This window comes from Anomaloglossus baeobatrachus, unplaced genomic scaffold, assembly GCF_048569485.1.
Source record: "Anomaloglossus baeobatrachus isolate aAnoBae1 unplaced genomic scaffold, aAnoBae1.hap1 Scaffold_988, whole genome shotgun sequence".
Lineage (NCBI taxonomy): Eukaryota > Metazoa > Chordata > Amphibia > Anura > Aromobatidae > Anomaloglossus > Anomaloglossus baeobatrachus.
In genome coordinates this window covers 1-25,744 of record NW_027445391.1, presented here as the reverse complement: position 1 = coordinate 25,744, position 25,744 = coordinate 1, and the positions used below count along the sequence as shown (strand labels likewise).

The 25,744-nt window shown below is 46.8% G+C and overlaps 15 non-coding genes and 2 pseudogenes across 15 annotated transcripts; all 17 read right to left on the bottom strand.

Moving 5' to 3' along the window:
* Positions 1-1,009: 1,009 nt before the first annotated feature.
* Positions 1,010-1,200, bottom strand: LOC142289612 (U2 spliceosomal RNA). The gene has a single exon (XR_012750073.1). It is a non-coding gene; the product is annotated as a U2 spliceosomal RNA (small nuclear RNA).
* A 1,387-nt stretch (positions 1,201-2,587) lies between these two features.
* LOC142289611 (U2 spliceosomal RNA) lies at positions 2,588-2,778 on the bottom strand. Its single transcript, XR_012750072.1, has one exon. It is a non-coding gene; the product is annotated as a U2 spliceosomal RNA (small nuclear RNA).
* A 1,387-nt stretch (positions 2,779-4,165) lies between these two features.
* On the bottom strand, positions 4,166-4,356 carry LOC142289610 (U2 spliceosomal RNA). Its single transcript, XR_012750071.1, has one exon. It is a non-coding gene; the product is annotated as a U2 spliceosomal RNA (small nuclear RNA).
* Positions 4,357-5,743: 1,387 nt separating this feature from the next.
* On the bottom strand, positions 5,744-5,934 carry LOC142289609 (U2 spliceosomal RNA). The gene has a single exon (XR_012750070.1). It is a non-coding gene; the product is annotated as a U2 spliceosomal RNA (small nuclear RNA).
* A 1,387-nt stretch (positions 5,935-7,321) lies between these two features.
* LOC142289619 (U2 spliceosomal RNA) lies at positions 7,322-7,516 on the bottom strand. The gene has a single exon (XR_012750080.1). It is a non-coding gene; the product is annotated as a U2 spliceosomal RNA (small nuclear RNA).
* Positions 7,517-8,213: 697 nt separating this feature from the next.
* LOC142289621 (U2 spliceosomal RNA) lies at positions 8,214-8,355 on the bottom strand (annotated as a pseudogene).
* Positions 8,356-9,742: 1,387 nt separating this feature from the next.
* Positions 9,743-9,933, bottom strand: LOC142289608 (U2 spliceosomal RNA). Its single transcript, XR_012750069.1, has one exon. It is a non-coding gene; the product is annotated as a U2 spliceosomal RNA (small nuclear RNA).
* Positions 9,934-11,320: 1,387 nt separating this feature from the next.
* LOC142289607 (U2 spliceosomal RNA) lies at positions 11,321-11,511 on the bottom strand. Its single transcript, XR_012750068.1, has one exon. It is a non-coding gene; the product is annotated as a U2 spliceosomal RNA (small nuclear RNA).
* Positions 11,512-12,898: 1,387 nt separating this feature from the next.
* LOC142289606 (U2 spliceosomal RNA) lies at positions 12,899-13,089 on the bottom strand. Its single transcript, XR_012750067.1, has one exon. It is a non-coding gene; the product is annotated as a U2 spliceosomal RNA (small nuclear RNA).
* A 1,387-nt stretch (positions 13,090-14,476) lies between these two features.
* LOC142289605 (U2 spliceosomal RNA) lies at positions 14,477-14,667 on the bottom strand. The gene has a single exon (XR_012750066.1). It is a non-coding gene; the product is annotated as a U2 spliceosomal RNA (small nuclear RNA).
* A 1,387-nt stretch (positions 14,668-16,054) lies between these two features.
* On the bottom strand, positions 16,055-16,247 carry LOC142289618 (U2 spliceosomal RNA). The gene has a single exon (XR_012750079.1). It is a non-coding gene; the product is annotated as a U2 spliceosomal RNA (small nuclear RNA).
* Positions 16,248-16,932: 685 nt separating this feature from the next.
* LOC142289620 (U2 spliceosomal RNA) lies at positions 16,933-17,086 on the bottom strand (annotated as a pseudogene).
* A 1,387-nt stretch (positions 17,087-18,473) lies between these two features.
* Positions 18,474-18,664, bottom strand: LOC142289625 (U2 spliceosomal RNA). Its single transcript, XR_012750083.1, has one exon. It is a non-coding gene; the product is annotated as a U2 spliceosomal RNA (small nuclear RNA).
* Positions 18,665-20,051: 1,387 nt separating this feature from the next.
* Positions 20,052-20,242, bottom strand: LOC142289623 (U2 spliceosomal RNA). Its single transcript, XR_012750082.1, has one exon. It is a non-coding gene; the product is annotated as a U2 spliceosomal RNA (small nuclear RNA).
* A 1,387-nt stretch (positions 20,243-21,629) lies between these two features.
* LOC142289622 (U2 spliceosomal RNA) lies at positions 21,630-21,820 on the bottom strand. The gene has a single exon (XR_012750081.1). It is a non-coding gene; the product is annotated as a U2 spliceosomal RNA (small nuclear RNA).
* A 1,387-nt stretch (positions 21,821-23,207) lies between these two features.
* Positions 23,208-23,398, bottom strand: LOC142289615 (U2 spliceosomal RNA). Its single transcript, XR_012750076.1, has one exon. It is a non-coding gene; the product is annotated as a U2 spliceosomal RNA (small nuclear RNA).
* Positions 23,399-24,785: 1,387 nt separating this feature from the next.
* Positions 24,786-24,976, bottom strand: LOC142289604 (U2 spliceosomal RNA). Its single transcript, XR_012750065.1, has one exon. It is a non-coding gene; the product is annotated as a U2 spliceosomal RNA (small nuclear RNA).
* Positions 24,977-25,744: the final 768 nt, after the last annotated feature.

The following is a 25,744-nucleotide window of genomic DNA, read 5'->3' as shown; positions in this document are numbered from 1 at the left end:
AGCCCCCAAACCCTGCCCTCTGTACCTTTCTCACCACCCGCTTCCCTTCTCCTGTCATCCCCCTACCACCCGGGAAAAAAAGAGATTGCCCCCTCCTTCCACTAGCCCACCCTCCCACCCAAAGAACAACTTCTTCTGCGCAGCTTGTTTTCTAGGCAGCAGCGCTATTGTGATGTCATCGGGGGGCATTGTGACAAGCCGCCAGTGTTCCGTCTCTTCATGTTGTGCACAGTTCAAACGGAAAATACATCAACAGGCAGACTACAGAAAAGCTTACTATCAAAGGTTAGAGGGGGGCTTTCTCAGAGGGCTTTTTACAGTTTTTCTATTCCCAATTAGCCGTTTAAGTGTACTTATTGAAAGTAGTAATTCTTTCATAGGCCGCCCTTTCTTAGTATTTGACGTTCCTTATATTGCGGTATGAGGCTTCGCAGTAGGTTGCAAACATTCATCACCCATGACTTTCCCCAATTGAGCTCAGAAGCTCAATGTCTATCATGACCTCTCTTTTAGAATGTCCAAGAGCAAGCAAACTATTCCTCCAGGAGAGGGCGCCAACAGACTACTAAAGAGATCATCATTACTCAAAGAAAACCCCAAAAACCAATGCATGATAGGAATAAACAGGTAACTTTCTTTGGAGTGGAAGCGGAGAGATCGCACCAGATGCCAATTCTAGATGTTATCACACCTGTGGTCACTGCAGCAGCAGGTGAATCCACTTTGTCCAAAAGGGATCTATTCCATTCAATTGCAAATGATCTAGATAAGACAGAGAACTGCAGCACGGGGACATAGCCGAGTTGGTCAGGTTGAGTGGTGATGAGTTTGCTATTTGGATGAATAAAGAAAGTCAAAAGTGTGAAAGATAAAAAACAAAAGGAGGAAGTGTGAAAAGTGAATGGGCCAAATTGAGGTGCATATGAAGACGTATGCTTTCTTCCAATTCATTAAATCGGGCTAATATGAATCAGGTGAATTGAGTTCTGCTTTTGGAAACTGGGTTAAGAAGGGGTGCACCGTTCCTGGAGGTACTGCAATACCAGGTCAATGCGTGGAGTGGACAGAGCAAGCTCTTTTTCCATCTCCCTGTTCTAAAAATCCATTTAATATATGGTCCCCAGATAGGGGACGTATCAGATATTAAACTGATAAGAACAGATACTACACTTGATCTTAGCCAAAAGGCCGAGAAGCGATAACCAGAATTGGTTTGGGCCTCGAGTGGCACCCTGGCCTATGCCGGACACATCTTAGGGAGAGAGAGCGAGAGGGAGACAAACCCACGCCTACACAAGACATTTTGTCACCCAAGCCAACCCTTGAAAAGGCTGCTTTGCAGAGCCAAAACAAGAAGAATGGTGCGTTTTGCAGCCGCCGCCCACTGCAATGAATCTGAATAACTCCTCCTTTAGGGCGCAAGCAACTCCCCTCCCCCTTGCAGTCTTTCCAATTCACGATACAAAAAGACGGACAGGACAGGTTGCCTGACTTTCCGTCACTGCCACCCTTTGCCATCCTTACCCGTAGAAAGCCCTTTCATCATCCCCAAACCCTAATCTTTTCCCTTTCCTTCCCAGCCCCCAAACCCTGCCCTCTGTACCTTTCTCACCACCCGCTTCCCTTCTCCTGTCATCCCCCTACCACCCGGGAAAAAAAGAGATTGCCCCCTCCTTCCACTAGCCCACCCTCCCACCCAAAGAACAACTTCTTCTGCGCAGCTTGTTTTCTAGGCAGCAGCGCTATTGTGATGTCATCGGGGGGCATTGTGACAAGCCGCCAGTGTTCCGTCTCTTCATGTTGTGCACAGTTCAAACGGAAAATACATCAACAGGCAGACTACAGAAAAGCTTACTATCAAAGGTTAGAGGGGGGCTTTCTCAGAGGGCTTTTTACAGTTTTTCTATTCCCAATTAGCCGTTTAAGTGTACTTATTGAAAGTAGTAATTCTTTCATAGGCCGCCCTTTCTTAGTATTTGACGTTCCTTATATTGCGGTATGAGGCTTCGCAGTAGGTTGCAAACATTCATCACCCATGACTTTCCCCAATTGAGCTCAGAAGCTCAATGTCTATCATGACCTCTCTTTTAGAATGTCCAAGAGCAAGCAAACTATTCCTCCAGGAGAGGGCGCCAACAGACTACTAAAGAGATCATCATTACTCAAAGAAAACCCCAAAAACCAATGCATGATAGGAATAAACAGGTAACTTTCTTTGGAGTGGAAGCGGAGAGATCGCACCAGATGCCAATTCTAGATGTTATCACACCTGTGGTCACTGCAGCAGCAGGTGAATCCACTTTGTCCAAAAGGGATCTATTCCATTCAATTGCAAATGATCTAGATAAGACAGAGAACTGCAGCACGGGGACATAGCCGAGTTGGTCAGGTTGAGTGGTGATGAGTTTGCTATTTGGATGAATAAAGAAAGTCAAAAGTGTGAAAGATAAAAAACAAAAGGAGGAAGTGTGAAAAGTGAATGGGCCAAATTGAGGTGCATATGAAGACGTATGCTTTCTTCCAATTCATTAAATCGGGCTAATATGAATCAGGTGAATTGAGTTCTGCTTTTGGAAACTGGGTTAAGAAGGGGTGCACCGTTCCTGGAGGTACTGCAATACCAGGTCAATGCGTGGAGTGGACAGAGCAAGCTCTTTTTCCATCTCCCTGTTCTAAAAATCCATTTAATATATGGTCCCCAGATAGGGGACGTATCAGATATTAAACTGATAAGAACAGATACTACACTTGATCTTAGCCAAAAGGCCGAGAAGCGATAACCAGAATTGGTTTGGGCCTCGAGTGGCACCCTGGCCTATGCCGGACACATCTTAGGGAGAGAGAGCGAGAGGGAGACAAACCCACGCCTACACAAGACATTTTGTCACCCAAGCCAACCCTTGAAAAGGCTGCTTTGCAGAGCCAAAACAAGAAGAATGGTGCGTTTTGCAGCCGCCGCCCACTGCAATGAATCTGAATAACTCCTCCTTTAGGGCGCAAGCAACTCCCCTCCCCCTTGCAGTCTTTCCAATTCACGATACAAAAAGACGGACAGGACAGGTTGCCTGACTTTCCGTCACTGCCACCCTTTGCCATCCTTACCCGTAGAAAGCCCTTTCATCATCCCCAAACCCTAATCTTTTCCCTTTCCTTCCCAGCCCCCAAACCCTGCCCTCTGTACCTTTCTCACCACCCGCTTCCCTTCTCCTGTCATCCCCCTACCACCCGGGAAAAAAAGAGATTGCCCCCTCCTTCCACTAGCCCACCCTCCCACCCAAAGAACAACTTCTTCTGCGCAGCTTGTTTTCTAGGCAGCAGCGCTATTGTGATGTCATCGGGGGGCATTGTGACAAGCCGCCAGTGTTCCGTCTCTTCATGTTGTGCACAGTTCAAACGGAAAATACATCAACAGGCAGACTACAGAAAAGCTTACTATCAAAGGTTAGAGGGGGGCTTTCTCAGAGGGCTTTTTACAGTTTTTCTATTCCCAATTAGCCGTTTAAGTGTACTTATTGAAAGTAGTAATTCTTTCATAGGCCGCCCTTTCTTAGTATTTGACGTTCCTTATATTGCGGTATGAGGCTTCGCAGTAGGTTGCAAACATTCATCACCCATGACTTTCCCCAATTGAGCTCAGAAGCTCAATGTCTATCATGACCTCTCTTTTAGAATGTCCAAGAGCAAGCAAACTATTCCTCCAGGAGAGGGCGCCAACAGACTACTAAAGAGATCATCATTACTCAAAGAAAACCCCAAAAACCAATGCATGATAGGAATAAACAGGTAACTTTCTTTGGAGTGGAAGCGGAGAGATCGCACCAGATGCCAATTCTAGATGTTATCACACCTGTGGTCACTGCAGCAGCAGGTGAATCCACTTTGTCCAAAAGGGATCTATTCCATTCAATTGCAAATGATCTAGATAAGACAGAGAACTGCAGCACGGGGACATAGCCGAGTTGGTCAGGTTGAGTGGTGATGAGTTTGCTATTTGGATGAATAAAGAAAGTCAAAAGTGTGAAAGATAAAAAACAAAAGGAGGAAGTGTGAAAAGTGAATGGGCCAAATTGAGGTGCATATGAAGACGTATGCTTTCTTCCAATTCATTAAATCGGGCTAATATGAATCAGGTGAATTGAGTTCTGCTTTTGGAAACTGGGTTAAGAAGGGGTGCACCGTTCCTGGAGGTACTGCAATACCAGGTCAATGCGTGGAGTGGACAGAGCAAGCTCTTTTTCCATCTCCCTGTTCTAAAAATCCATTTAATATATGGTCCCCAGATAGGGGACGTATCAGATATTAAACTGATAAGAACAGATACTACACTTGATCTTAGCCAAAAGGCCGAGAAGCGATAACCAGAATTGGTTTGGGCCTCGAGTGGCACCCTGGCCTATGCCGGACACATCTTAGGGAGAGAGAGCGAGAGGGAGACAAACCCACGCCTACACAAGACATTTTGTCACCCAAGCCAACCCTTGAAAAGGCTGCTTTGCAGAGCCAAAACAAGAAGAATGGTGCGTTTTGCAGCCGCCGCCCACTGCAATGAATCTGAATAACTCCTCCTTTAGGGCGCAAGCAACTCCCCTCCCCCTTGCAGTCTTTCCAATTCACGATACAAAAAGACGGACAGGACAGGTTGCCTGACTTTCCGTCACTGCCACCCTTTGCCATCCTTACCCGTAGAAAGCCCTTTCATCATCCCCAAACCCTAATCTTTTCCCTTTCCTTCCCAGCCCCCAAACCCTGCCCTCTGTACCTTTCTCACCACCCGCTTCCCTTCTCCTGTCATCCCCCTACCACCCGGGAAAAAAAGAGATTGCCCCCTCCTTCCACTAGCCCACCCTCCCACCCAAAGAACAACTTCTTCTGCGCAGCTTGTTTTCTAGGCAGCAGCGCTATTGTGATGTCATCGGGGGGCATTGTGACAAGCCGCCAGTGTTCCGTCTCTTCATGTTGTGCACAGTTCAAACGGAAAATACATCAACAGGCAGACTACAGAAAAGCTTACTATCAAAGGTTAGAGGGGGGCTTTCTCAGAGGGCTTTTTACAGTTTTTCTATTCCCAATTAGCCGTTTAAGTGTACTTATTGAAAGTAGTAATTCTTTCATAGGCCGCCCTTTCTTAGTATTTGACGTTCCTTATATTGCGGTATGAGGCTTCGCAGTAGGTTGCAAACATTCATCACCCATGACTTTCCCCAATTGAGCTCAGAAGCTCAATGTCTATCATGACCTCTCTTTTAGAATGTCCAAGAGCAAGCAAACTATTCCTCCAGGAGAGGGCGCCAACAGACTACTAAAGAGATCATCATTACTCAAAGAAAACCCCAAAAACCAATGCATGATAGGAATAAACAGGTAACTTTCTTTGGAGTGGAAGCGGAGAGATCGCACCAGATGCCAATTCTAGATGTTATCACACCTGTGGTCACTGCAGCAGCAGGTGAATCCACTTTGTCCAAAAGGGATCTATTCCATTCAATTGCAAATGATCTAGATAAGACAGAGAACTGCAGCACGGGGACATAGCCGAGTTGGTCAGGTTGAGTGGTGATGAGTTTGCTATTTGGATGAATAAAGAAAGTCAAAAGTGTGAAAGATAAAAAACAAAAGGAGGAAGTGTGAAAAGTGAATGGGCCAAATTGAGGTGCATATGAAGACGTATGCTTTCTTCCAATTCATTAAATCGGGCTAATATGAATCAGGTGAATTGAGTTCTGCTTTTGGAAACTGGGTTAAGAAGGGGTGCACCGTTCCTGGAGGTACTGCAATACCAGGTCAATGCGTGGAGTGGACAGAGCAAGCTCTTTTTCCATCTCCCTGTTCTAAAAATCCATTTAATATATGGTCCCCAGATAGGGGACGTATCAGATATTAAACTGATAAGAACAGATACTACACTTGATCTTAGCCAAAAGGCCGAGAAGCGATAACCAGAATTGGTTTGGGCCTCGAGTGGCACCCTGGCCTATGCCGGACACATCTTAGGGAGAGAGAGCGAGAGGGAGACAAACCCACGCCTACACAAGACATTTTGTCACCCAAGCCAACCCTTGAAAAGGCTGCTTTGCAGAGCCAAAACAAGAAGAATGGTGCGTTTTGCAGCCGCCGCCCACTGCAATGAATCTGAATAACTCCTCCTTTAGGGCGCAAGCAACTCCCCTCCCCCTTGCAGTCTTTCCAATTCACGATACAAAAAGACGGACAGGACAGGTTGCCTGACTTTCCGTCACTGCCACCCTTTGCCATCCTTACCCGTAGAAAGCCCTTTCATCATCCCCAAACCCTAATCTTTTCCCTTTCCTTCCCAGCCCCCAAACCCTGCCCTCTGTACCTTTCTCACCACCCGCTTCCCTTCTCCTGTCATCCCCCTACCACCCGGGAAAAAAAGAGATTGCCCCCTCCTTCCACTAGCCCACCCTCCCACCCAAAGAACAACTTCTTCTGCGCAGCTTGTTTTCTAGGCAGCAGCGCTATTGTGATGTCATCGGGGGGCATTGTGACAAGCCGCCAGTGTTCCGTCTCTTCATGTTGTGCACAGTTCAAACGGAAAATACATCAACAGGCAGACTACAGAAAAGCTTACTATCAAAGGTTAGAGGGGGGCTTTCTCAGAGGGCTTTTTACAGTTTTTCTATTCCCAATTAGCCGTTTAAGTGTACTTATTGAAAGTAGTAATTCTTTCATAGGCCGCCCTTTCTTAGTATTTGACGTTCCTTATATTGCGGTATGAGGCTTCGCAGTAGGTTGCAAACATTCATCACCCATGACTTTCCCCAATTGAGCTCAGAAGCTCAATGTCTATCATGACCTCTCTTTTAGAATGTCCAAGAGCAAGCAAACTATTCCTCCAGGAGAGGGCGCCAACAGACTACTAAAGAGATCATCATTACTCAAAGAAAACCCCAAAAACCAATGCATGATAGGAATAAACAGGTAACTTTCTTTGGAGTGGAAGCGGAGAGATCGCACCAGATGCCAATTCTAGATGTTATCACACCTGTGGTCACTGCAGCAGCAGGTGAATCCACTTTGTCCAAAAGGGATCTATTCCATTCAATTGCAAATGATCTAGATAAGACAGAGAACTGCAGCACGGGGACATAGCCGAGTTGGTCAGGTTGAGTGGTGATGAGTTTGCTATTTGGATGAATAAAGAAAGTCAAAAGTGTGAAAGATAAAAAACAAAAGGAGGAAGTGTGAAAAGTGAATGGGCCAAATTGAGGTGCATATGAAGACGTATGCTTTCTTCCAATTCATTAAATCGGGCTAATATGAATCAGGTGAATTGAGTTCTGCTTTTGGAAACTGGGTTAAGAAGGGGTGCACCGTTCCTGGAGGTACTGCAATACCAGGTCAATGCGTGGAGTGGACAGAGCAAGCTCTTTTTCCATCTCCCTGTTCTAAAAATCCATTTAATATATGGTCCCCAGATAGGGGACGTATCAGATATTAAACTGATAAGAACAGATTTTGATTTAATGAAGCTTTCCAAAGCACCACAAAAATGCATGACCGAAGTCACACCAAAAACAGTGCAAAGGCTAGGATTCGTGTGGACCCCTCCGTGAGAAGAGGATCCCCAAAAATCAACCCCGTCCCTCCGAGCCAGAAGGCCACAGCGAGGGTCAGGGATCTTCGGTGCTCCCCCAAGCCGAAGCCTGGTTGAGCCTTGTTGTTGCTCCCAGCGTCCACCGAGGCATCTTACCCAAGTGGAGTAGGGAGCTACTAGTCGTTGGTTTCGCAGCCGAGACTGCCCGGACCGTCAACCGGTGTTGGTTTCTCAGCCCAAGGCTGACCGGACCTCCAACCGGGTGTTGGTTTCTCAGCCCAAGGCTGACCGGACCTCCAACCGGGTGTTGGTTTCTCAGCCCAAGGCTAACCGGACCTCCAACCGGGTGTTGGTTTCTCAGCCAAAGCTGACCCGGACCTCCAACCGGGTGATGGTTTCTCAGCCCAAAGCTGACCGGACCTCCGACTGGGATTATAAAAATTTCCCTTCTTAGCCAGAAGGCCAGGATAGGGCAATATGCTTGGAAAGTATGAATAGGCAAGGCGCGGCGTGCGACAGAGTCTGAGGCTTACCAGGGTCCCAACCTAGCAAGTTCAGACTCCCTCCAGGGTGTCCATTCCTGGGGCACATTGCACCATAACCCCCACACTTACTCAGTCTAATAGCCTCAATCCTGGTAGGGCCATGGTTTCCTCTAGATGGATATACTATCCTCCCAAAGTACTAACAAGTGCAACCTTCCAGTGTGCATTGCATCATTGTACTAAGGTGGCCGGAGCCTTAAACCACCTTTTCGAACGATACTACACTTGATCTTAGCCAAAAGGCCGAGAAGCGATAACCAGAATTGGTTTGGGCCTCGAGTGGCACCCTGGCCTATGCCGGACACATCTTAGGGAGAGAGAGCGAGAGGGAGACAAACCCACGCCTACACAAGACATTTTGTCACCCAAGCCAACCCTTGAAAAGGCTGCTTTGCAGAGCCAAAACAAGAAGAATGGTGCGTTTTGCAGCCGCCGCCCACTGCAATGAATCTGAATAACTCCTCCTTTAGGGCGCAAGCAACTCCCCTCCCCCTTGCAGTCTTTCCAATTCACGATACAAAAAGACGGACAGGACAGGTTGCCTGACTTTCCGTCACTGCCACCCTTTGCCATCCTTACCCGTAGAAAGCCCTTTCATCATCCCCAAACCCTAATCTTTTCCCTTTCCTTCCCAGCCCCCAAACCCTGCCCTCTGTACCTTTCTCACCACCCGCTTCCCTTCTCCTGTCATCCCCCTACCACCCGGGAAAAAAAGAGATTGCCCCCTCCTTCCACTAGCCCACCCTCCCACCCAAAGAACAACTTCTTCTGCGCAGCTTGTTTTCTAGGCAGCAGCGCTATTGTGATGTCATCGGGGGGCATTGTGACAAGCCGCCAGTGTTCCGTCTCTTCATGTTGTGCACAGTTCAAACGGAAAATACATCAACAGGCAGACTACAGAAAAGCTTACTATCAAAGGTTAGAGGGGGGCTTTCTCAGAGGGCTTTTTACAGTTTTTCTATTCCCAATTAGCCGTTTAAGTGTACTTATTGAAAGTAGTAATTCTTTCATAGGCCGCCCTTTCTTAGTATTTGACGTTCCTTATATTGCGGTATGAGGCTTCGCAGTAGGTTGCAAACATTCATCACCCATGACTTTCCCCAATTGAGCTCAGAAGCTCAATGTCTATCATGACCTCTCTTTTAGAATGTCCAAGAGCAAGCAAACTATTCCTCCAGGAGAGGGCGCCAACAGACTACTAAAGAGATCATCATTACTCAAAGAAAACCCCAAAAACCAATGCATGATAGGAATAAACAGGTAACTTTCTTTGGAGTGGAAGCGGAGAGATCGCACCAGATGCCAATTCTAGATGTTATCACACCTGTGGTCACTGCAGCAGCAGGTGAATCCACTTTGTCCAAAAGGGATCTATTCCATTCAATTGCAAATGATCTAGATAAGACAGAGAACTGCAGCACGGGGACATAGCCGAGTTGGTCAGGTTGAGTGGTGATGAGTTTGCTATTTGGATGAATAAAGAAAGTCAAAAGTGTGAAAGATAAAAAACAAAAGGAGGAAGTGTGAAAAGTGAATGGGCCAAATTGAGGTGCATATGAAGACGTATGCTTTCTTCCAATTCATTAAATCGGGCTAATATGAATCAGGTGAATTGAGTTCTGCTTTTGGAAACTGGGTTAAGAAGGGGTGCACCGTTCCTGGAGGTACTGCAATACCAGGTCAATGCGTGGAGTGGACAGAGCAAGCTCTTTTTCCATCTCCCTGTTCTAAAAATCCATTTAATATATGGTCCCCAGATAGGGGACGTATCAGATATTAAACTGATAAGAACAGATACTACACTTGATCTTAGCCAAAAGGCCGAGAAGCGATAACCAGAATTGGTTTGGGCCTCGAGTGGCACCCTGGCCTATGCCGGACACATCTTAGGGAGAGAGAGCGAGAGGGAGACAAACCCACGCCTACACAAGACATTTTGTCACCCAAGCCAACCCTTGAAAAGGCTGCTTTGCAGAGCCAAAACAAGAAGAATGGTGCGTTTTGCAGCCGCCGCCCACTGCAATGAATCTGAATAACTCCTCCTTTAGGGCGCAAGCAACTCCCCTCCCCCTTGCAGTCTTTCCAATTCACGATACAAAAAGACGGACAGGACAGGTTGCCTGACTTTCCGTCACTGCCACCCTTTGCCATCCTTACCCGTAGAAAGCCCTTTCATCATCCCCAAACCCTAATCTTTTCCCTTTCCTTCCCAGCCCCCAAACCCTGCCCTCTGTACCTTTCTCACCACCCGCTTCCCTTCTCCTGTCATCCCCCTACCACCCGGGAAAAAAAGAGATTGCCCCCTCCTTCCACTAGCCCACCCTCCCACCCAAAGAACAACTTCTTCTGCGCAGCTTGTTTTCTAGGCAGCAGCGCTATTGTGATGTCATCGGGGGGCATTGTGACAAGCCGCCAGTGTTCCGTCTCTTCATGTTGTGCACAGTTCAAACGGAAAATACATCAACAGGCAGACTACAGAAAAGCTTACTATCAAAGGTTAGAGGGGGGCTTTCTCAGAGGGCTTTTTACAGTTTTTCTATTCCCAATTAGCCGTTTAAGTGTACTTATTGAAAGTAGTAATTCTTTCATAGGCCGCCCTTTCTTAGTATTTGACGTTCCTTATATTGCGGTATGAGGCTTCGCAGTAGGTTGCAAACATTCATCACCCATGACTTTCCCCAATTGAGCTCAGAAGCTCAATGTCTATCATGACCTCTCTTTTAGAATGTCCAAGAGCAAGCAAACTATTCCTCCAGGAGAGGGCGCCAACAGACTACTAAAGAGATCATCATTACTCAAAGAAAACCCCAAAAACCAATGCATGATAGGAATAAACAGGTAACTTTCTTTGGAGTGGAAGCGGAGAGATCGCACCAGATGCCAATTCTAGATGTTATCACACCTGTGGTCACTGCAGCAGCAGGTGAATCCACTTTGTCCAAAAGGGATCTATTCCATTCAATTGCAAATGATCTAGATAAGACAGAGAACTGCAGCACGGGGACATAGCCGAGTTGGTCAGGTTGAGTGGTGATGAGTTTGCTATTTGGATGAATAAAGAAAGTCAAAAGTGTGAAAGATAAAAAACAAAAGGAGGAAGTGTGAAAAGTGAATGGGCCAAATTGAGGTGCATATGAAGACGTATGCTTTCTTCCAATTCATTAAATCGGGCTAATATGAATCAGGTGAATTGAGTTCTGCTTTTGGAAACTGGGTTAAGAAGGGGTGCACCGTTCCTGGAGGTACTGCAATACCAGGTCAATGCGTGGAGTGGACAGAGCAAGCTCTTTTTCCATCTCCCTGTTCTAAAAATCCATTTAATATATGGTCCCCAGATAGGGGACGTATCAGATATTAAACTGATAAGAACAGATACTACACTTGATCTTAGCCAAAAGGCCGAGAAGCGATAACCAGAATTGGTTTGGGCCTCGAGTGGCACCCTGGCCTATGCCGGACACATCTTAGGGAGAGAGAGCGAGAGGGAGACAAACCCACGCCTACACAAGACATTTTGTCACCCAAGCCAACCCTTGAAAAGGCTGCTTTGCAGAGCCAAAACAAGAAGAATGGTGCGTTTTGCAGCCGCCGCCCACTGCAATGAATCTGAATAACTCCTCCTTTAGGGCGCAAGCAACTCCCCTCCCCCTTGCAGTCTTTCCAATTCACGATACAAAAAGACGGACAGGACAGGTTGCCTGACTTTCCGTCACTGCCACCCTTTGCCATCCTTACCCGTAGAAAGCCCTTTCATCATCCCCAAACCCTAATCTTTTCCCTTTCCTTCCCAGCCCCCAAACCCTGCCCTCTGTACCTTTCTCACCACCCGCTTCCCTTCTCCTGTCATCCCCCTACCACCCGGGAAAAAAAGAGATTGCCCCCTCCTTCCACTAGCCCACCCTCCCACCCAAAGAACAACTTCTTCTGCGCAGCTTGTTTTCTAGGCAGCAGCGCTATTGTGATGTCATCGGGGGGCATTGTGACAAGCCGCCAGTGTTCCGTCTCTTCATGTTGTGCACAGTTCAAACGGAAAATACATCAACAGGCAGACTACAGAAAAGCTTACTATCAAAGGTTAGAGGGGGGCTTTCTCAGAGGGCTTTTTACAGTTTTTCTATTCCCAATTAGCCGTTTAAGTGTACTTATTGAAAGTAGTAATTCTTTCATAGGCCGCCCTTTCTTAGTATTTGACGTTCCTTATATTGCGGTATGAGGCTTCGCAGTAGGTTGCAAACATTCATCACCCATGACTTTCCCCAATTGAGCTCAGAAGCTCAATGTCTATCATGACCTCTCTTTTAGAATGTCCAAGAGCAAGCAAACTATTCCTCCAGGAGAGGGCGCCAACAGACTACTAAAGAGATCATCATTACTCAAAGAAAACCCCAAAAACCAATGCATGATAGGAATAAACAGGTAACTTTCTTTGGAGTGGAAGCGGAGAGATCGCACCAGATGCCAATTCTAGATGTTATCACACCTGTGGTCACTGCAGCAGCAGGTGAATCCACTTTGTCCAAAAGGGATCTATTCCATTCAATTGCAAATGATCTAGATAAGACAGAGAACTGCAGCACGGGGACATAGCCGAGTTGGTCAGGTTGAGTGGTGATGAGTTTGCTATTTGGATGAATAAAGAAAGTCAAAAGTGTGAAAGATAAAAAACAAAAGGAGGAAGTGTGAAAAGTGAATGGGCCAAATTGAGGTGCATATGAAGACGTATGCTTTCTTCCAATTCATTAAATCGGGCTAATATGAATCAGGTGAATTGAGTTCTGCTTTTGGAAACTGGGTTAAGAAGGGGTGCACCGTTCCTGGAGGTACTGCAATACCAGGTCAATGCGTGGAGTGGACAGAGCAAGCTCTTTTTCCATCTCCCTGTTCTAAAAATCCATTTAATATATGGTCCCCAGATAGGGGACGTATCAGATATTAAACTGATAAGAACAGATACTACACTTGATCTTAGCCAAAAGGCCGAGAAGCGATAACCAGAATTGGTTTGGGCCTCGAGTGGCACCCTGGCCTATGCCGGACACATCTTAGGGAGAGAGAGCGAGAGGGAGACAAACCCACGCCTACACAAGACATTTTGTCACCCAAGCCAACCCTTGAAAAGGCTGCTTTGCAGAGCCAAAACAAGAAGAATGGTGCGTTTTGCAGCCGCCGCCCACTGCAATGAATCTGAATAACTCCTCCTTTAGGGCGCAAGCAACTCCCCTCCCCCTTGCAGTCTTTCCAATTCACGATACAAAAAGACGGACAGGACAGGTTGCCTGACTTTCCGTCACTGCCACCCTTTGCCATCCTTACCCGTAGAAAGCCCTTTCATCATCCCCAAACCCTAATCTTTTCCCTTTCCTTCCCAGCCCCCAAACCCTGCCCTCTGTACCTTTCTCACCACCCGCTTCCCTTCTCCTGTCATCCCCCTACCACCCGGGAAAAAAAGAGATTGCCCCCTCCTTCCACTAGCCCACCCTCCCACCCAAAGAACAACTTCTTCTGCGCAGCTTGTTTTCTAGGCAGCAGCGCTATTGTGATGTCATCGGGGGGCATTGTGACAAGCCGCCAGTGTTCCGTCTCTTCATGTTGTGCACAGTTCAAACGGAAAATACATCAACAGGCAGACTACAGAAAAGCTTACTATCAAAGGTTAGAGGGGGGCTTTCTCAGAGGGCTTTTTACAGTTTTTCTATTCCCAATTAGCCGTTTAAGTGTACTTATTGAAAGTAGTAATTCTTTCATAGGCCGCCCTTTCTTAGTATTTGACGTTCCTTATATTGCGGTATGAGGCTTCGCAGTAGGTTGCAAACATTCATCACCCATGACTTTCCCCAATTGAGCTCAGAAGCTCAATGTCTATCATGACCTCTCTTTTAGAATGTCCAAGAGCAAGCAAACTATTCCTCCAGGAGAGGGCGCCAACAGACTACTAAAGAGATCATCATTACTCAAAGAAAACCCCAAAAACCAATGCATGATAGGAATAAACAGGTAACTTTCTTTGGAGTGGAAGCGGAGAGATCGCACCAGATGCCAATTCTAGATGTTATCACACCTGTGGTCACTGCAGCAGCAGGTGAATCCACTTTGTCCAAAAGGGATCTATTCCATTCAATTGCAAATGATCTAGATAAGACAGAGAACTGCAGCACGGGGACATAGCCGAGTTGGTCAGGTTGAGTGGTGATGAGTTTGCTATTTGGATGAATAAAGAAAGTCAAAAGTGTGAAAGATAAAAAACAAAAGGAGGAAGTGTGAAAAGTGAATGGGCCAAATTGAGGTGCATATGAAGACGTATGCTTTCTTCCAATTCATTAAATCGGGCTAATATGAATCAGGTGAATTGAGTTCTGCTTTTGGAAACTGGGTTAAGAAGGGGTGCACCGTTCCTGGAGGTACTGCAATACCAGGTCAATGCGTGGAGTGGACAGAGCAAGCTCTTTTTCCATCTCCCTGTTCTAAAAATCCATTTAATATATGGTCCCCAGATAGGGGACGTATCAGATATTAAACTGATAAGAACAGATACTACACTTGATCTTAGCCAAAAGGCCGAGAAGCGATAACCAGAATTGGTTTGGGCCTCGAGTGGCACCCTGGCCTATGCCGGACACATCTTAGGGAGAGAGAGCGAGAGGGAGACAAACCCACGCCTACACAAGACATTTTGTCACCCAAGCCAACCCTTGAAAAGGCTGCTTTGCAGAGCCAAAACAAGAAGAATGGTGCGTTTTGCAGCCGCCGCCCACTGCAATGAATCTGAATAACTCCTCCTTTAGGGCGCAAGCAACTCCCCTCCCCCTTGCAGTCTTTCCAATTCACGATACAAAAAGACGGACAGGACAGGTTGCCTGACTTTCCGTCACTGCCACCCTTTGCCATCCTTACCCGTAGAAAGCCCTTTCATCATCCCCAAACCCTAATCTTTTCCCTTTCCTTCCCAGCCCCCAAACCCTGCCCTCTGTACCTTTCTCACCACCCGCTTCCCTTCTCCTGTCATCCCCCTACCACCCGGGAAAAAAAGAGATTGCCCCCTCCTTCCACTAGCCCACCCTCCCACCCAAAGAACAACTTCTTCTGCGCAGCTTGTTTTCTAGGCAGCAGCGCTATTGTGATGTCATCGGGGGGCATTGTGACAAGCCGCCAGTGTTCCGTCTCTTCATGTTGTGCACAGTTCAAACGGAAAATACATCAACAGGCAGACTACAGAAAAGCTTACTATCAAAGGTTAGAGGGGGGCTTTCTCAGAGGGCTTTTTACAGTTTTTCTATTCCCAATTAGCCGTTTAAGTGTACTTATTGAAAGTAGTAATTCTTTCATAGGCCGCCCTTTCTTAGTATTTGACGTTCCTTATATTGCGGTATGAGGCTTCGCAGTAGGTTGCAAACATTCATCACCCATGACTTTCCCCAATTGAGCTCAGAAGCTCAATGTCTATCATGACCTCTCTTTTAGAATGTCCAAGAGCAAGCAAACTATTCCTCCAGGAGAGGGCGCCAACAGACTACTAAAGAGATCATCATTACTCAAAGAAAACCCCAAAAACCAATGCATGATAGGAATAAACAGGTAACTTTCTTTGGAGTGGAAGCGGAGAGATCGCACCAGATGCCAATTCTAGATGTTATCACACCTGTGGTCACTGCAGCAGCAGGTGAATCCACTTTGTCCAAAAGGGATCTATTCCATTCAATTGCAAATGATCTAGATAAGACAGAGAACTGCAGCACGGGGACATAGCCGAGTTGGTCAGGTTGAGTGGTGATGAGTTTGCTATTTGGATGAATAAAGAAAGTCAAAAGTGTGAAAGATAAAAAACAAAAGGAGGAAGTGTGAAAAGTGAATGGGCCAAATTGAGGTGCATATGAAGACGTATGCTTTCTTCCAATTCATTAAATCGGGCTAATATGAATCAGGTGAATTGAGTTCTGCTTTTGGAAACTGGGTTAAGAAGGGGTGCACCGTTCCTGGAGGTACTGCAATACCAGGTCAATGCGTGGAGTGGACAGAGCAAGCTCTTTTTCCATCTCCCTGTTCTAAAAATCCATTTAATATATGGTCCCCAGATAGGGGACGTATCAGATATTAAACTGATAAGAACAGATTTTTGATTTAATGAAGCTTTCCAAAGCACCACAAAAAATGCATGACCGAAGTCACACCAAAAACAGTGCAAAGGCTAGGATTCGTGTGGACCCCACCGTGAGGAGAGGGTCCCCAAAAATCAACCCCGTCCCTCCGAGCCAGAAGGCCACAGCAAGGGTCAGGGATCTTCGGTGCTCCCCCAAGCCGAAGCCTGGTTGAGCCTTGTCGTTGCTCCCAGCGTCCACCCAGGCATCTTACCCAAGTGGAGTAGAGAGCTACTAGTTGTTGGTTTCGCAGCCGAAACTGCCCGGACCGTCAACCGGTGTTGGTTTCTCAGCCCAAGGCTAACCGGACCTCCAACCGGGTGTTGGTTTCTCAGCCGAAGCTGACCCAGACCTCCAACCGGGTGTTGGTTTCTCAGCCGAAGCTGAGCCAGACCTCCAACCGGGTGTTAGTTTCTCAGCCCAAAGCTGACCAGACCTCCGACTGGGATTATAAAAATTTCCCTTCCTAGCCAGAAGGCCGGGATAGGGTAATATGCTCAAAAAGTATGAAAAGGCAAGGTACGGTGTGCTACAGAGCCCAAGGCTTGCCGGGGTCCCAAGCCAGCAAGCTCAGACTCACTCCAGGGTCGTCAGTCCTGGGGCACGTTGTACCATAGCCCCCCACCCTTACTCAGTCTAATAGCCTCGATCCTGGTAGGGCCATGTTTTCCTCTAGATGAATATACTATCCACCCAGAGTACTAGCAAGCGCAACCTTCCAGTGTGCATTGTATCATTGTACTAAGGTGGCCTGGAGCTTAAACCACCTCTTCGAACAACACTACACTTGATCTTAGCCAAAAGGCCGAGAAGCGATACTACACTTGATCTTAGCCAAAAGGCCGAGAAGCGATAACCAGAATTGGTTTGGGCCTCGAGTGGCACCCTGGCCTATGCCGGACACATCTTAGGGAGAGAGAGCGAGAGGGAGACAAACCCACGCCTACACAAGACATTTTGTCACCCAAGCCAACCCTTGAAAAGGCTGCTTTGCAGAGCCAAAACAAGAAGAATGGTGCGTTTTGCAGCCGCCGCCCACTGCAATGAATCTGAATAACTCCTCCTTTAGGGCGCAAGCAACTCCCCTCCCCCTTGCAGTCTTTCCAATTCACGATACAAAAAGACGGACAGGACAGGTTGCCTGACTTTCCGTCACTGCCACCCTTTGCCATCCTTACCCGTAGAAAGCCCTTTCATCATCCCCAAACCCTAATCTTTTCCCTTTCCTTCCCAGCCCCCAAACCCTGCCCTCTGTACCTTTCTCACCACCCGCTTCCCTTCTCCTGTCATCCCCCTACCACCCGGGAAAAAAAGAGATTGCCCCCTCCTTCCACTAGCCCACCCTCCCACCCAAAGAACAACTTCTTCTGCGCAGCTTGTTTTCTAGGCAGCAGCGCTATTGTGATGTCATCGGGGGGCATTGTGACAAGCCGCCAGTGTTCCGTCTCTTCATGTTGTGCACAGTTCAAACGGAAAATACATCAACAGGCAGACTACAGAAAAGCTTACTATCAAAGGTTAGAGGGGGGCTTTCTCAGAGGGCTTTTTACAGTTTTTCTATTCCCAATTAGCCGTTTAAGTGTACTTATTGAAAGTAGTAATTCTTTCATAGGCCGCCCTTTCTTAGTATTTGACGTTCCTTATATTGCGGTATGAGGCTTCGCAGTAGGTTGCAAACATTCATCACCCATGACTTTCCCCAATTGAGCTCAGAAGCTCAATGTCTATCATGACCTCTCTTTTAGAATGTCCAAGAGCAAGCAAACTATTCCTCCAGGAGAGGGCGCCAACAGACTACTAAAGAGATCATCATTACTCAAAGAAAACCCCAAAAACCAATGCATGATAGGAATAAACAGGTAACTTTCTTTGGAGTGGAAGCGGAGAGATCGCACCAGATGCCAATTCTAGATGTTATCACACCTGTGGTCACTGCAGCAGCAGGTGAATCCACTTTGTCCAAAAGGGATCTATTCCATTCAATTGCAAATGATCTAGATAAGACAGAGAACTGCAGCACGGGGACATAGCCGAGTTGGTCAGGTTGAGTGGTGATGAGTTTGCTATTTGGATGAATAAAGAAAGTCAAAAGTGTGAAAGATAAAAAACAAAAGGAGGAAGTGTGAAAAGTGAATGGGCCAAATTGAGGTGCATATGAAGACGTATGCTTTCTTCCAATTCATTAAATCGGGCTAATATGAATCAGGTGAATTGAGTTCTGCTTTTGGAAACTGGGTTAAGAAGGGGTGCACCGTTCCTGGAGGTACTGCAATACCAGGTCAATGCGTGGAGTGGACAGAGCAAGCTCTTTTTCCATCTCCCTGTTCTAAAAATCCATTTAATATATGGTCCCCAGATAGGGGACGTATCAGATATTAAACTGATAAGAACAGATACTACACTTGATCTTAGCCAAAAGGCCGAGAAGCGATAACCAGAATTGGTTTGGGCCTCGAGTGGCACCCTGGCCTATGCCGGACACATCTTAGGGAGAGAGAGCGAGAGGGAGACAAACCCACGCCTACACAAGACATTTTGTCACCCAAGCCAACCCTTGAAAAGGCTGCTTTGCAGAGCCAAAACAAGAAGAATGGTGCGTTTTGCAGCCGCCGCCCACTGCAATGAATCTGAATAACTCCTCCTTTAGGGCGCAAGCAACTCCCCTCCCCCTTGCAGTCTTTCCAATTCACGATACAAAAAGACGGACAGGACAGGTTGCCTGACTTTCCGTCACTGCCACCCTTTGCCATCCTTACCCGTAGAAAGCCCTTTCATCATCCCCAAACCCTAATCTTTTCCCTTTCCTTCCCAGCCCCCAAACCCTGCCCTCTGTACCTTTCTCACCACCCGCTTCCCTTCTCCTGTCATCCCCCTACCACCCGGGAAAAAAAGAGATTGCCCCCTCCTTCCACTAGCCCACCCTCCCACCCAAAGAACAACTTCTTCTGCGCAGCTTGTTTTCTAGGCAGCAGCGCTATTGTGATGTCATCGGGGGGCATTGTGACAAGCCGCCAGTGTTCCGTCTCTTCATGTTGTGCACAGTTCAAACGGAAAATACATCAACAGGCAGACTACAGAAAAGCTTACTATCAAAGGTTAGAGGGGGGCTTTCTCAGAGGGCTTTTTACAGTTTTTCTATTCCCAATTAGCCGTTTAAGTGTACTTATTGAAAGTAGTAATTCTTTCATAGGCCGCCCTTTCTTAGTATTTGACGTTCCTTATATTGCGGTATGAGGCTTCGCAGTAGGTTGCAAACATTCATCACCCATGACTTTCCCCAATTGAGCTCAGAAGCTCAATGTCTATCATGACCTCTCTTTTAGAATGTCCAAGAGCAAGCAAACTATTCCTCCAGGAGAGGGCGCCAACAGACTACTAAAGAGATCATCATTACTCAAAGAAAACCCCAAAAACCAATGCATGATAGGAATAAACAGGTAACTTTCTTTGGAGTGGAAGCGGAGAGATCGCACCAGATGCCAATTCTAGATGTTATCACACCTGTGGTCACTGCAGCAGCAGGTGAATCCACTTTGTCCAAAAGGGATCTATTCCATTCAATTGCAAATGATCTAGATAAGACAGAGAACTGCAGCACGGGGACATAGCCGAGTTGGTCAGGTTGAGTGGTGATGAGTTTGCTATTTGGATGAATAAAGAAAGTCAAAAGTGTGAAAGATAAAAAACAAAAGGAGGAAGTGTGAAAAGTGAATGGGCCAAATTGAGGTGCATATGAAGACGTATGCTTTCTTCCAATTCATTAAATCGGGCTAATATGAATCAGGTGAATTGAGTTCTGCTTTTGGAAACTGGGTTAAGAAGGGGTGCACCGTTCCTGGAGGTACTGCAATACCAGGTCAATGCGTGGAGTGGACAGAGCAAGCTCTTTTTCCATCTCCCTGTTCTAAAAATCCATTTAATATATGGTCCCCAGATAGGGGACGTATCAGATATTAAACTGATAAGAACAGATACTACACTTGATCTTAGCCAAAAGGCCGAGAAGCGATAACCAGAATTGGTTTGGGCCTCGAGTGGCACCCTGGCCTATGCCGGACACATCTTAGGGAGAGAGAGCGAGAGGGAGACAAACCCACGCCTACACAAGACATTTTGTCACCCAAGCCAACCCTTGAAAAGGCTGCTTTGCAGAGCCAAAACAAGAAGAATGGTGCGTTTTGCAGCCGCCGCCCACTGCAATGAATCTGAATAACTCCTCCTTTAGGGCGCAAGCAACTCCCCTCCCCCTTGCAGTCTTTCCAATTCACGATACAAAAAGACGGACAGGACAGGTTGCCTGACTTTCCGTCACTGCCACCCTTTGCCATCCTTACCCGTAGAAAGCCCTTTCATCATCCCCAAACCCTAATCTTTTCCCTTTCCTTCCCAGCCCCCAAACCCTGCCCTCTGTACCTTTCTCACCACCCGCTTCCCTTCTCCTGTCATCCCCCTACCACCCGGGAAAAAAAGAGATTGCCCCCTCCTTCCACTAGCCCACCCTCCCACCCAAAGAACAACTTCTTCTGCGCAGCTTGTTTTCTAGGCAGCAGCGCTATTGTGATGTCATCGGGGGGCATTGTGACAAGCCGCCAGTGTTCCGTCTCTTCATGTTGTGCACAGTTCAAACGGAAAATACATCAACAGGCAGACTACAGAAAAGCTTACTATCAAAGGTTAGAGGGGGGCTTTCTCAGAGGGCTTTTTACAGTTTTTCTATTCCCAATTAGCCGTTTAAGTGTACTTATTGAAAGTAGTAATTCTTTCATAGGCCGCCCTTTCTTAGTATTTGACGTTCCTTATATTGCGGTATGAGGCTTCGCAGTAGGTTGCAAACATTCATCACCCATGACTTTCCCCAATTGAGCTCAGAAGCTCAATGTCTATCATGACCTCTCTTTTAGAATGTCCAAGAGCAAGCAAACTATTCCTCCAGGAGAGGGCGCCAACAGACTACTAAAGAGATCATCATTACTCAAAGAAAACCCCAAAAACCAATGCATGATAGGAATAAACAGGTAACTTTCTTTGGAGTGGAAGCGGAGAGATCGCACCAGATGCCAATTCTAGATGTTATCACACCTGTGGTCACTGCAGCAGCAGGTGAATCCACTTTGTCCAAAAGGGATCTATTCCATTCAATTGCAAATGATCTAGATAAGACAGAGAACTGCAGCACGGGGACATAGCCGAGTTGGTCAGGTTGAGTGGTGATGAGTTTGCTATTTGGATGAATAAAGAAAGTCAAAAGTGTGAAAGATAAAAAACAAAAGGAGGAAGTGTGAAAAGTGAATGGGCCAAATTGAGGTGCATATGAAGACGTATGCTTTCTTCCAATTCATTAAATCGGGCTAATATGAATCAGGTGAATTGAGTTCTGCTTTTGGAAACTGGGTTAAGAAGGGGTGCACCGTTCCTGGAGGTACTGCAATACCAGGTCAATGCGTGGAGTGGACAGAGCAAGCTCTTTTTCCATCTCCCTGTTCTAAAAATCCATTTAATATATGGTCCCCAGATAGGGGACGTATCAGATATTAAACTGATAAGAACAGATACTACACTTGATCTTAGCCAAAAGGCCGAGAAGCGATAACCAGAATTGGTTTGGGCCTCGAGTGGCACCCTGGCCTATGCCGGACACATCTTAGGGAGAGAGAGCGAGAGGGAGACAAACCCACGCCTACACAAGACATTTTGTCACCCAAGCCAACCCTTGAAAAGGCTGCTTTGCAGAGCCAAAACAAGAAGAATGGTGCGTTTTGCAGCCGCCGCCCACTGCAATGAATCTGAATAACTCCTCCTTTAGGGCGCAAGCAACTCCCCTCCCCCTTGCAGTCTTTCCAATTCACGATACAAAAAGACGGACAGGACAGGTTGCCTGACTTTCCGTCACTGCCACCCTTTGCCATCCTTACCCGTAGAAAGCCCTTTCATCATCCCCAAACCCTAATCTTTTCCCTTTCCTTCCCAGCCCCCAAACCCTGCCCTCTGTACCTTTCTCACCACCCGCTTCCCTTCTCCTGTCATCCCCCTACCACCCGGGAAAAAAAGAGATTGCCCCCTCCTTCCACTAGCCCACCCTCCCACCCAAAGAACAACTTCTTCTGCGCAGCTTGTTTTCTAGGCAGCAGCGCTATTGTGATGTCATCGGGGGGCATTGTGACAAGCCGCCAGTGTTCCGTCTCTTCATGTTGTGCACAGTTCAAACGGAAAATACATCAACAGGCAGACTACAGAAAAGCTTACTATCAAAGGTTAGAGGGGGGCTTTCTCAGAGGGCTTTTTACAGTTTTTCTATTCCCAATTAGCCGTTTAAGTGTACTTATTGAAAGTAGTAATTCTTTCATAGGCCGCCCTTTCTTAGTATTTGACGTTCCTTATATTGCGGTATGAGGCTTCGCAGTAGGTTGCAAACATTCATCACCCATGACTTTCCCCAATTGAGCTCAGAAGCTCAATGTCTATCATGACCTCTCTTTTAGAATGTCCAAGAGCAAGCAAACTATTCCTCCAGGAGAGGGCGCCAACAGACTACTAAAGAGATCATCATTACTCAAAGAAAACCCCAAAAACCAATGCATGATAGGAATAAACAGGTAACTTTCTTTGGAGTGGAAGCGGAGAGATCGCACCAGATGCCAATTCTAGATGTTATCACACCTGTGGTCACTGCAGCAGCAGGTGAATCCACTTTGTCCAAAAGGGATCTATTCCATTCAATTGCAAATGATCTAGATAAGACAGAGAACTGCAGCACGGGGACATAGCCGAGTTGGTCAGGTTGAGTGGTGATGAGTTTGCTATTTGGATGAATAAAGAAAGTCAAAAGTGTGAAAGATAAAAAACAAAAGGAGGAAGTGTGAAAAGTGAATGGGCCAAATTGAGGTGCATATGAAGACGTATGCTTTCTTCCAATTCATTAAATCGGGCTAATATGAATCAGGTGAATTGAGTTCTGCTTTTGGAAACTGGGTTAAGAAGGGGTGCACCGTTCCTGGAGGTACTGCAATACCAGGTCAATGCGTGGAGTGGACAGAGCAAGCTCTTTTTCCATCTCCCTGTTCTAAAAATCCATTTAATATATGGTCCCCAGATAGGGGACGTATCAGATATTAAACTGATAAGAACAGATACTACACTTGATCTTAGCCAAAAGGCCGAGAAGCGATAACCAGAATTGGTTTGGGCCTCGAGTGGCACCCTGGCCTATGCCGGACACATCTTAGGGAGAGAGAGCGAGAGGGAGACAAACCCACGCCTACACAAGACATTTTGTCACCCAAGCCAACCCTTGAAAAGGCTGCTTTGCAGAGCCAAAACAAGAAGAATGGTGCGTTTTGCAGCCGCCGCCCACTGCAATGAATCTGAATAACTCCTCCTTTAGGGCGCAAGCAACTCCCCTCCCCCTTGCAGTCTTTCCAATTCACGATACAAAAAGACGGACAGGACAGGTTGCCTGACTTTCCGTCACTGCCACCCTTTGCCATCCTTACCCGTAGAAAGCCCTTTCATCATCCCCAAACCCTAATCTTTTCCCTTTCCTTCCCAGCCCCCAAACCCTGCCCTCTGTACCTTTCTCACCACCCGCTTCCCTTCTCCTGTCATCCCCCTACCACCCGGGAAAAAAAGAGATTGCCCCCTCCTTCCACTAGCCCACCCTCCCACCCAAAGAACAACTTCTTCTGCGCAGCTTGTTTTCTAGGCAGCAGCGCTATTGTGATGTCATCGGGGGGCATTGTGACAAGCCGCCAGTGTTCCGTCTCTTCATGTTGTGCACAGTTCAAACGGAAAATACATCAACAGGCAGACTACAGAAAAGCTTACTATCAAAGGTTAGAGGGGGGCTTTCTCAGAGGGCTTTTTACAGTTTTTCTATTCCCAATTAGCCGTTTAAGTGTACTTATTGAAAGTAGTAATTCTTTCATAGGCCGCCCTTTCTTAGTATTTGACGTTCCTTATATTGCGGTATGAGGCTTCGCAGTAGGTTGCAAACATTCATCACCCATGACTTTCCCCAATTGAGCTCAGAAGCTCAATGTCTATCATGACCTCTCTTTTAGAATGTCCAAGAGCAAGCAAACTATTCCTCCAGGAGAGGGCGCCAACAGACTACTAAAGAGATCATCATTACTCAAAGAAAACCCCAAAAACCAATGCATGATAGGAATAAACAGGTAACTTTCTTTGGAGTGGAAGCGGAGAGATCGCACCAGATGCCAATTCTAGATGTTATCACACCTGTGGTCACTGCAGCAGCAGGTGAATCCACTTTGTCCAAAAGGGATCTATTCCATTCAATTGCAAATGATCTAGATAAGACAGAGAACTGCAGCACGGGGACATAGCCGAGTTGGTCAGGTTGAGTGGTGATGAGTTTGCTATTTGGATGAATAAAGAAAGTCAAAAGTGTGAAAGATAAAAAACAAAAGGAGGAAGTGTGAAAAGTGAATGGGCCAAATTGAGGTGCATATGAAGACGTATGCTTTCTTCCAATTCATTAAATCGGGCTAATATGAATCAGGTGAATTGAGTTCTGCTTTTGGAAACTGGGTTAAGAAGGGGTGCACCGTTCCTGGAGGTACTGCAATACCAGGTCAATGCGTGGAGTGGACAGAGCAAGCTCTTTTTCCATCTCCCTGTTCTAAAAATCCATTTAATATATGGTCCCCAGATAGGGGACGTATCAGATATTAAACTGATAAGAACAGATACTACACTTGATCTTAGCCAAAAGGCCGAGAAGCGATAACCAGAATTGGTTTGGGCCTCGAGTGGCACCCTGGCCTATGCCGGACACATCTTAGGGAGAGAGAGCGAGAGGGAGACAAACCCACGCCTACACAAGACATTTTGTCACCCAAGCCAACCCTTGAAAAGGCTGCTTTGCAGAGCCAAAACAAGAAGAATGGTGCGTTTTGCAGCCGCCGCCCACTGCAATGAATCTGAATAACTCCTCCTTTAGGGCGCAAGCAACTCCCCTCCCCCTTGCAGTCTTTCCAATTCACGATACAAAAAGACGGACAGGACAGGTTGCCTGACTTTCCGTCACTGCCACCCTTTGCCATCCTTACCCGTAGAAAGCCCTTTCATCATCCCCAAACCCTAATCTTTTCCCTTTCCTTCCCAGCCCCCAAACCCTGCCCTCTGTACCTTTCTCACCACCCGCTTCCCTTCTCCTGTCATCCCCCTACCACCCGGGAAAAAAAGAGATTGCCCCCTCCTTCCACTAGCCCACCCTCCCACCCAAAGAACAACTTCTTCTGCGCAGCTTGTTTTCTAGGCAGCAGCGCTATTGTGATGTCATCGGGGGGCATTGTGACAAGCCGCCAGTGTTCCGTCTCTTCATGTTGTGCACAGTTCAAACGGAAAATACATCAACAGGCAGACTACAGAAAAGCTTACTATCAAAGGTTAGAGGGGGGCTTTCTCAGAGGGCTTTTTACAGTTTTTCTATTCCCAATTAGCCGTTTAAGTGTACTTATTGAAAGTAGTAATTCTTTCATAGGCCGCCCTTT